This window comes from Dicentrarchus labrax, unplaced genomic scaffold, assembly GCF_905237075.1.
Source record: "Dicentrarchus labrax unplaced genomic scaffold, dlabrax2021, whole genome shotgun sequence".
In the NCBI taxonomy this organism is placed as follows: Eukaryota; Metazoa; Chordata; class Actinopteri; family Moronidae; genus Dicentrarchus; species Dicentrarchus labrax.
This window is the reverse complement of record NW_026136715.1, coordinates 23823350-23833782: the sequence shown is the minus strand read 5'-3', so window position 1 is coordinate 23833782 and position 10433 is coordinate 23823350. Positions and strand designations below refer to the sequence as shown.

The 10433-nt window shown below is 39.5% G+C and overlaps 1 non-coding gene across 1 annotated transcript; it reads left to right on the top strand.

The window, feature by feature from the left end:
- The first annotated feature begins 9857 nt into the window (after window positions 1-9857).
- Window positions 9858-9929, top strand: trnaq-uug (transfer RNA glutamine (anticodon UUG)). Its single transcript has one exon. It is a non-coding gene; the product is annotated as a tRNA-Gln (tRNA).
- Window positions 9930-10433: the final 504 nt, after the last annotated feature.

Genomic DNA, 10433 nt, shown 5'->3' with positions numbered 1-10433 from the left:
TATGTTAAGAAATTGCACATGGTTATGATAAACACAATGCTTTTCATGCATTATACACACATGAAATGACTTTGATTGAAAGCAGCGCGATCCTGGAACATGGTATCCAGTTCTCTGAACAAATTTATAATAAAAAACTGTAAGAGAGGTCGTTAGACCTGAGATGTGTCGTTTTATTTCTGCCACAAAAGTATAAAAGCAAATAGGTTCACATTCACAGTTTAACTTTTAAGAAGGCAACTGCTAAGCTAACTGTACCCTAACTTCTGTATAAAAAAAGATGCTAAAAAGTGAAATGAAATCCAATCTGCACTAAAGGTTTGAGCACTACTGGGAAATCACATTTACACAAATAATGTCAGGATTTTAGGATAAGCATGTTGCATATGGTGTTTTATGCATAAGTTATTAAAGGCACTAAATTCAGAGAATCTTTGGAAATGAAAGAAAATAATTTTTACTTATAGGTATAGGTATACCTCTGTTGCCTGAGATCGGTATTTTCCCAACGATCTATCTAAATTTCATCCAACACATATTGATGAAATTTCATTCATTTGTTCTCTGTCACTTGTAGCCTGCTGCTGTTTTTGCTAAAATCTAAGTAATAGGAATATTTCCAACCACTGAAAGTAAGCATTGCCATCTTCCAAGCTAGCTTCCTGCTTGCTGACATGCATGATTTAAAAAAAAAAAATTAATCTGGGGATGTAATTGGATCATTGGATTTCTAATCAGTAGGGGGTTGACAACAAAAGAAAGGTTGCAACTCATTATTATTTGGGGCGGGGGGTAACAATAATACTATTACTGAAACTACTTCTTACAGTGGAAAGTAATATCATTACGTTTAGTGTGTTACTGCCGAGAGCTGTTTAATTACCACCCCAAACATAATTTATAGGGATATTACACTCAAATTAAGGAGCCACTACGTTTATTTGCTGGGTTGGTTAATTTTAGCCTCTGACCACAAAACACAAAAGAGAGTGTCAGTGTAGATTAATACCAATCCTTTTAAAGTGCCGCTGCAACCTTTTATTCTGTACATTGATTACAGCCCAGAGAGTTAATAGACGAGACAGTTGGAACAAAAGAGAGCGAAGATGCAGGGCAGCGGTGTGACAGCAAACAGTCAGGCAGGAACCAAGGACAGTCCTGGGACAAATTGGACTCAGTGATGAAAGCAGTGTTTGTTGGGAAATAAAACGGTCCCTTCAACAAAATTGCAGTAGTGTGGAGAAAAGGGGGGGAAATGGAGATGAGACAACAAGAATCCTGTTGCCTGTTGCATGCCTGAATAGAATGTATTTTGTGTGACCTCTTTCAGGGTAACAAATTACAATTTTGTGGTGCTTGTAGTTATAATTTACACTCATTATTCTTGAATAATAATGTATTTATATCCTTATCTTGATATATCACATACTCTTTTTCTCGTGATCATAAATATGTCATTATCTCAAAATAACACATTTTATGCATTTTTGATTTATATTCTGGCTGTTGTTGTTGTAATGAACACACTGTGACTGTGACTGAAGTTCAGTCAGCTCTGTCAGACTACGCCAAGATAAACTCTTGAGCAACAATGCAGTAATCAAAAAAAAGCACAAAATGCTTGCTAATCAAACAACAGCAATGAAATGATATTCCTAAAACGGGCTTTAAAATAACCAACGCAAAAGTCATGACCTCAAGGAAATAGTTTATTCGTTGGGTATCAGGTGAATATTCAGAGCGGTGGTTGCCGCAGCGACTTCCTTCCAGCACAACTCAGCCTTCCAGAGCTTGTCTGTTGACTGTTTCTGTTTACTTCACATTGCTACCGTCGTCTCTGTGGAAGTTGGACAGGACGACTCCCACCACGGCCTGGCAGGCGTGAAGCGAGGACACTGAGTGACTAGATCACATGTGACAGAACTGCGGTGAAGGAACTCAACCAATGTGGAGGGAGAGGAAGGCGGGAGGGCTAGATGATGGAAGGAACAAAGCAAGGAGGAGGAGAGGATGAGATCTAGAGACACTGGGGGGAAAAGGCCAGTCAGTGCCCAGGGCAGGTGAGGAAAAACCAAAGAGGGGGTTGTAGTTTGCTCATATACTAGGCATATGATTTTTCATCACTAAGAAAGCATGGGATGAGAAGAAATCAGGAGTGTCAGAGAGATAAAAAAGATCATTAGATGTGTTTCGCCGCAAGACCACAACCTGCCTGGTAGAAAGAGAGAGAGAGAAGGAGAGGTGTCAAAATGAGATCAAGAGAGATTAAAGAGTGAGGCTGAGAAGGGGGACAGGGGTCCAAAGCTGCTAATCTGAGACTGTGTGCGTTACATATCCTGCCAGGTTGAAGTCAGGTTACAGGATCCAATCAGAGCATGTGAGGTCACGGTTACAGCCAGGCCACTATGTACAGCCAAGAAACACAGCAGGAGGTGACACCAATAACATGCATGATATATTGAGGTGATGTTAACAACAGGGGTTCACCATAGGGCTGGGAAATGACTCTTAAGACTTGCTGCCTCAAAGCAGAACCCCTTGTGGTGTTCTGTAGTGTGGTATCGTTGGCCTTTTGAAGATCACACTAGGTTAACAGACTGGATTTCTTGACTTGCTTTTGGTTGTTGCTCACAAACTGTCCATATTTTGGTGATTTCTTTGATGAAAATATGCCAATGACACCAAAATGGAATTTTGAAAAAAGTCCTCAGCCTACAGCCACGGTAACACTGTCGCCTCTCTTCCCACTGTGGCAGTTTGAGGGCTGGTTCAGAGCCGGTGCCTAATCTTGAACCGGTTCTTCGCGTTTCGACAACCAGGAAAACGTGTTACCAACACTTTAGCTGTCTAAGACCAAGAAGCGCTGGGCTGGGAGCGCCTTATAGCCAGCTGTGTATTTATGTTAGCTGTTTAGCACATAGATGTTATTAATGTAACATTAAGCTAGCTGACTAGCTAGCTAGCTGTTGGTCAGCGAACATTATTCAAGAAAGCACAGCTACTCATTTCTCTCATCAATGTTCCCTTGTAACAACAGTGTTATGTTGATGTTATTTCAGACTGGTTCTTTGAAGGTTCCCAAGTGGAACCAGCTCTGCACCGGCACTAGCACCAGCCCATAATAAGCACTAGGTTCAAGTTGGGGTGTGAAGGCTGTGAGTGGTGTTTTGAGCTAAATGCTAACTAAGCTGGGTCCCAATTACAATGCTAACATGCTGATTTAGCAGGTAATGTTCACCATGTTTATAATCTTTAGCATGTTAGCATGCTAACATTTGTATTTAGTTCCAATCAATCCTATTTTGAGCTACACTTTTACTATTATTTTTGTTTTTAGTATGCACTTCTATTTTCTTCACCTAAATGTTTCTATTTACTTTGACAGATGGCAGACAAAATGTGTATGAAGGCCCATTGTGACAGTATGTATCTAAACCTCCCCCCCGGCCCTCACATAGTGTGTGGACGCCCCTGACACTAATATCTGGCAGTAAACACACATTTTCTAAAAAGCTTCATTCACTGGTTCATATTGAAGCAAAACTTTGGGAACACTGTAAGTTAAGAAAAGACCGGAGGGGTAAATAACACAAGCTTAAGCTAAAGCTAAAGTTTCCGATTCACTCTGTGTCCAGTACATCTCCAAAATAAATGTTTCTACCAATAACAAACATTCTCAGCGGTTAAGTCAGGAACCGCCACATGTCAATCTCATCCTGTTGAAAGCAAACCAGGCAAACCACAGTGAGATTCTTCTGCCGGTTATAGCCTGTGAAGTTAAATGGAAGGTAAAGCTGTTGATCTTGTTAACTGGGAGGAAGTTTCAGCTTTGCAGGATTCTTTCTTAAAAAGACTTATTTCTACTGGCTGATGTTTATTACTCACTGCTGTTGACCTGTGTACATTTGTTTGATATAGTGTATATTTTTGGATATTCACCTACATGCTTACTTTTGTAACCATTACTGTTAACTTGGTTGCTCTATCTTATCTTATCTTATCTTCACAAGATTGAATAAAAAAGAAAATGAAACAAGTTTTTAGCATTAACTTTATTCTAACACTAGTATCAATCAGCTACAATTTATACAACTGAGCTGAAGCTGAAAAAGTGGCCTTACATATTGATTTGAAAGGCCAACTGAACTTCAGGAATCCAAACGTGTCATGAAGAGACAGTCATGAAGTGATTCATTGCCTTTAAAACCGTTTATGGCTGTCACATCTTATCATGTATAATTGCTGAAATCACATTTCTTTTGTTGCCTTTCTCTATCTTACCTTTCACTGTAACTGTCTCAAGTAATAGCGGTCAGGATGGTGCCATTATCTTGATGTTCCAGTCTATGATTAAAAGGGTTTTTTAAATGACCGGCATTTCTTATTCAAGCATGCACTTGATGGCTTTCTTGTACTGAATTTCATGCTCTAGCTGTCATACATATTGCTAACATGCTGACACGCTAGACTCCACTTGGGATTTGTTAAACCAAGGAAATAAAAGTTCTTATACATCTTTGGGTTGCAATTTTAGTTTGTATTGATATCAAAATTTACTTTACTCAAGTGTGTACCTTACCTCCATATCTGTTATTATTGTAATTAACATGCTGCTGTTATTTTCCAAACTCCATTATATACTTCTTTTCCTTTTTGAATATGTTCTGGTGTTATGTACATGTACATGTAATATTGCATAAATGCATTATCTATACTACATATAAATATAGATGTCAAAAGATAATGTGTCTCCTCAGGGTGAGAGAATCTTATATTTGCTGCATTAACTGATTTAAAAGTCAACAGAATCTAAAACTGGATCAAAGGGAAATGTGCTGAGCCCCAGTGACCCACAGACCAGCGGTTTGTTTGGACTGCTCCCAGGTCAGCTTCTAGAAACCCTTTGTTGCAGTGACCCAGAACCGATATAGAAATGCAGTACCAGCTGATCAAGCAGGGGATAAGATAAGATAAACTTTATTGATCTCATGCAGGGAAACTGAAGTGTCACAGCAGCAGAAGCAGATGCAGTATAGATATATGACTCACTACTAAATACATTGTGAACATCTACAATACAACATGATGCATGAAAAAAACAAAAATAAATGCTAGGCTACTAAATGCTTCATACACCAACACAAACCACCAACACCAACTACAGTGCAAGAACAAGTGCTAGAAACAAGACGAATATTCTTGGATGGAATCAAATTTTATTGTAATGAGCATAAAAAGAAAATAACAATCTGCTAATGGTATAAGCTAATTCTGCTTCTTTAAAAATGCCAAGATTACTTTTCATGCAAAACAGGCTTAACAAGATTCATTTTCTTTTTAGACAAAAAAAAAAAAAAGACTCTTGTCCTAGACACAAGGCTCTTTTATTATTTTTTATTTTTTATTTATTTTAATTTTTGCTGTGTATAAAGTGCATTAAAAATGAAGAGAAATGTGAACAGAGAACCAGATGGACTCACTGAATGTTATGTGGAATAAGGGGTAAATTTTTGTCTTCATTTTGTATCCATATGCTCAGTATATCAACAGTATGTGGCCGGTACTCACTGGTGGGGAAGCTACTTTAAAAGCATAGCTTTACCAGCTAATTAATTCACACTGGAAGATGTTGAACTACAGTAAAGCTACCTTAGGGAGAAATCTAATTTGGTTAACTAAAACCACTTAGAAGAACAGTTCAAGTTACTTTGTTAAAATAAATGATGAAATTGAAAATGCATGCGATACACAATTATAACAAAATATAAAGAGAGGCACACGGCAGCAAAAAATGAAACTCAGTCGAGTCATACATAAAAATAAACATAAATAAAAATACCCCGCTATTTATTGGAAAGTGCAATGAATGTGAGCTTTGGTTTTGTATACAGTGTCCATCAGTCAGGTACAATGCGTCTGGAAAGTATTCACAGCACTTCACTTTTTACACATTTTGTTATGTTACACCCTGTTTCTGAAATGGATTACATTTTTTTCCCCCTCAAAATTCAACACACAATACCCCATAATGACAACGTGAAAAAACTTTCTTTTAAATTTTAGCAAATGTATTAAAAATTAAAAACAAAAAAATCACATGTACATAAGTATTCACAGCCTTTGCTCAATACTTTGTTGAAGCACCTTTGGCCGAAATTACAGCCTCAAGTCTTTTTGAGTACGATGCTACAAGCTTGGCACACCTATTTTTGGGCAGTTTCTCCCAGTCTTCTTTGCAGGACCTCTCAAGCTGCATCAGGTTGGACGGTGAGCGTCGGTGCACAGACATTTTCAGATCTCTCCAGAGATGTTCAATCGGGTTCAAGTCTGGGCTCGGGTTGTGCCACTCAAGGACATTCACAGAATTGTCCTGGAGCCACTCCTTTGTTATCTTGGCTGTATGCTTAGGGCCGTTGTCCTGTTGGAAAATGAACCGTTGCCCCAGTGTGAGGTCCAGAGCCCACTGGAGCAGGTTTTCATCAAAGATGTCTCTTTACATTGCTGCGTTTATCTTTCCCTCGATCCTGACTACCTGACTAGTCTCCCAGTTCCTGCCACTGAAAAACATCCCCACAGCATGATGCTGCTACCACCACGCTTCACTGTAGGGATGGTATTGGCCAGGTGATGAGTGGTGCCTGGTTTCCTCCAGACATGACGCTTGGCATTCAGGCCAAAGAGTTCAATCAGTTCCATCAGACCAGAGAATTTTGTTTCTAATGGTCTGAGAGTCCTTGAGGTGCCTTTTGGCAAACTCCAGGTGGGCTGTCATGTTCCTTTTACTGAGGAGGGGCTTCTGTCTGGCCACTGTACCATACAGGCCTGATTGGTGTAGTGCTGTACGGATGGTTGTCCTTCTGGAAGGCTCTCCTCTCTCCAGAGAGCAACACTGGAGCTCTGTCAGAATGACCATCAGGTTCTTGGTCAGCTCTAGGAAGAGTCCGGGTGGTTCCAAACTTTTTCCATTTACGGATGATGGAGGCCACTGTGCTCATTGGGACCTTCAGATTTTTCTGTACCCTTCCCCAGATCTGTGCCTCGATACAATCCTGTCTGGGAGGTCTACAGACAATTCCTTGGACTTCATGGCTTGGTTTGTGCTCTGAACTGCACTGTCAACTGTGGGACCTTATATAGACAGGTGTGTGCCTTTCCAAATCCTGTCCAATCAACTGAATTTACCTAAGGTGGACCCCAATCAAGTTGTAGAAAAATCTGGAGAATGATCATTGGAAACAGGATGCTCCTGAGCTCAATTTTGAATGTCACGGAAAAGGCTTGTTTTTTTATTTTTAATACATTTTTCACGTTGTCATTATGGGGTATTGTGTGTTGAATTTAAAAGGGGGTAAAAAAATGAATCCATTTCGGAAACAGGCTGTAACATAACAAAATGTGTAAAAAGTGAGGTGCTGTGAATACTTTCTGGACGCACTGTACCAGTGGGAGTATTGCACTAAGCAGGATTACTACTACTATAGCAGATTCACATTAAAAACTACAGCCAGACATTTTTTTTACAGGTGAGTTGACCATCCAGCTTAGAAAAGCAAATTATAAATCACTCCTTTACTTTTATGGCCCAAACTTGTTCGTAGTTTCAGTAGTTAACTACATAGAAAAATGGTAGAGAAAAGTAATTTAACAACTTGAATCACGATGCAAATATGAATTTAGTTGAGCTGCCAGCAAGATACTGCAAGCTAATTCCACTAATTACATGTCGTTCACTACTCCCCAGGCACTGTTATAACCACACAATCCATCTTATCTTTCTGTGGTCCGGTTGTTGACCAACTCCAATTAGGCAAAAGTTGAGATTACCTCCAAAACAGGATTTAGCAGACAGGCTAGGATTACTTGGGGGAGGATAAAACAGAGACCCATGCTCTCCTGTGTGTGCGTTTGTGTGATTATGCTTGCACAGTATGTATATTATGTGTATCTATATGCTAAATTCATACTTGTGCTCACAATTTTTCTCTCGTACATGCTTCATACCATCTGTAGAGGAAACAGAGCAACAGGAATTTGATTATATAAGTGAGAAGAAGAACTCCCTGTGGCCTTCCTGGCTTTTAGTCTATCTGGACCACATGACACTTAACAATATACTGCAGAATTATTTTATTTTTCATCACAGCTAAAATGATTCGCTCCTGACATGTTATTATACCAGATTGATTGTTTGTGATCATTGTGTGAAATTATAACTCGCACAGCAAATGTGAAAGCAAATAGTCATACAATATTCATTTCTTACTGTGTGGTTGACCTACTTCCAGTATTTGGGGTACAGGTTAAACCAATGACACTCTGTGTTATCAGACAGCCTTACATCTTATTGATTTCAGTCATATTCCTGCATCCAAAGTCCAGCACCACATTGATTTACCAACAGTCCTTCTTAGCTTGTCAAATGTGTGTATGTGTGTGTATCTGTCTAACCATCTCTGTCTCTGTCTCTGTTTCTATGTGTGTGTGTGTGTGTGTGTGTGTGTGTGTATACTGGTCTTTAATGGGGCTAAAGACTACAGCGGGTCAAACAGGAGTAGGCCGCTCACGTGTTAGGGATTGTGATGACAGGGAGCGTGTGTGCATTAAGCTGTTAGTATAGACTAAGCTTTGGGACATCAGGTTAAAGTATCCTCACAGCACCTCTCTGTTGATCTATGGGTGGATGTATATGGGTGGGGTTTACAGCTGCACAAAGAGAGAGGGAGAGAGAGAGAGAGAGAGAGAGAGAGAGACTGACTGTAATGCAGAAGTTCAGTGAGCGTGGTAATCTGAATTCTAGATGAGATGAGATTTTACATTAGATTAGATGAAATTTAAATCATCCCCATAAAGCAAAAAGAAAGTGGTATAACTAAGATCAAAGCACGTTGGAGATGTGAAGCATAATGTAACCAGCATTTCTCAGTGTAGAGACACATGTTAAGTAAAGATGTAGCCTATCTTCCATCCCAGCCATACAACCCAAACGGAGTACAGTTTTATTCAAATAATGAACATATAGCTGGCACAGACAGATAGCTAGATAGATAAATACTCTGCTGCCCCCACATGGCAGTTTTAGTTACTACAACTAACCACATAACCACCACCATAACATTTTACACAAAACAATCATCTTTAGTGCATTTGCATCTCATTATTATTACGACATAGTGTTATAGGAATTGTTAGAATATTATTAAAAGCAACGTCCTCGCCTGCTCTTTTTAAATGCTAAACTGTATGCTGGCCTCTGGCTGTAACCAAAGATACAGAAGTATCAAGATAGATCCCAACCTTTACAACCCATAAATGGATGGTAGTATCGTGACAACTTAATCCCAAATGAGTAAGTATACTTTGTGGAATTACAGGGGGAGACAGAAAGCAGGTTGAAAGGCCTGGGGGAGGGGAAATTCAATTGTGAAATAAATGTGAGTAGAGACCACTCCAGTCTAACGTCCCCGGCGTTTACTACCGAAATATAAATTAAGAGGGAGTTAAACATCTCATCGTGCTGTCATGCTATCTAGCTATATTTTGCGGCGCTTACGCATACATTAAGACGTATAACCCATTGACAGTATATATAAGGTATGACCATAACAATAGTTTTTTTTAGAAGATTTAAGCTTCGGTATCACTGAGGAGAATCCACCAAGCGGCACCCGGGCTAACGACACACGTTAGCTAAACTAACCCCGATTTATCCAGTGTCATTTAGCTAATTTCAATGTCAAATTTACAGCTGTGTCGTTGTGCTCCAGCTCCATTAAAGAGTATTACCAGGTGTACAAGTTATGTGTCTATGTAGAGGTCAAGACTTCATAAAGTGACGAGGCATCAAGGCGGTACCATCCGGTCCCATGGTGTAATGGTTAGCACTCTGGACTTTGAATCCAGCGATCCGAGTTCAAATCTCGGTGGGACCTCATCCTTTTCTTCAATGTGAAACAACTTGCCGGTTGCCAATATATTGCATAGTGTTGCGTGTAAACCAGAAGCTGATAAACAGCAGCAGTGTTTCAACAGCAGTCCAAGCTGTGACTAGCACCAACTACACAGCAAGACTGCAGAGAGTCAAGCAATGTTACACCGCCACCGCCACCTTACCAAACCATTTTCCTCTCATGTTGTTCATATGAACTCTGGTTGAAGAGGGAATTCCCCTATGGTGCCCAAATATCCGAAACAGCCATCCTACAGTGCTCAGATCCTTTACTTACTTTGAGCAATATCACAACACAAAATCAAGGTGGAGCTCATTTTAACTACTTAATACACCGTTAGGTTGTTTGATCTATAACAAGCCATCATATTTAATGAGTTGTTTGTATATTTTGTTGGAAAATGTAATCTGCAAAGTAACTAGCGAAAAGCACAATCTTTTCTCCCTGTAAGAGTGGAGTATAAATTATATAAAGCAGCAGTGGAAA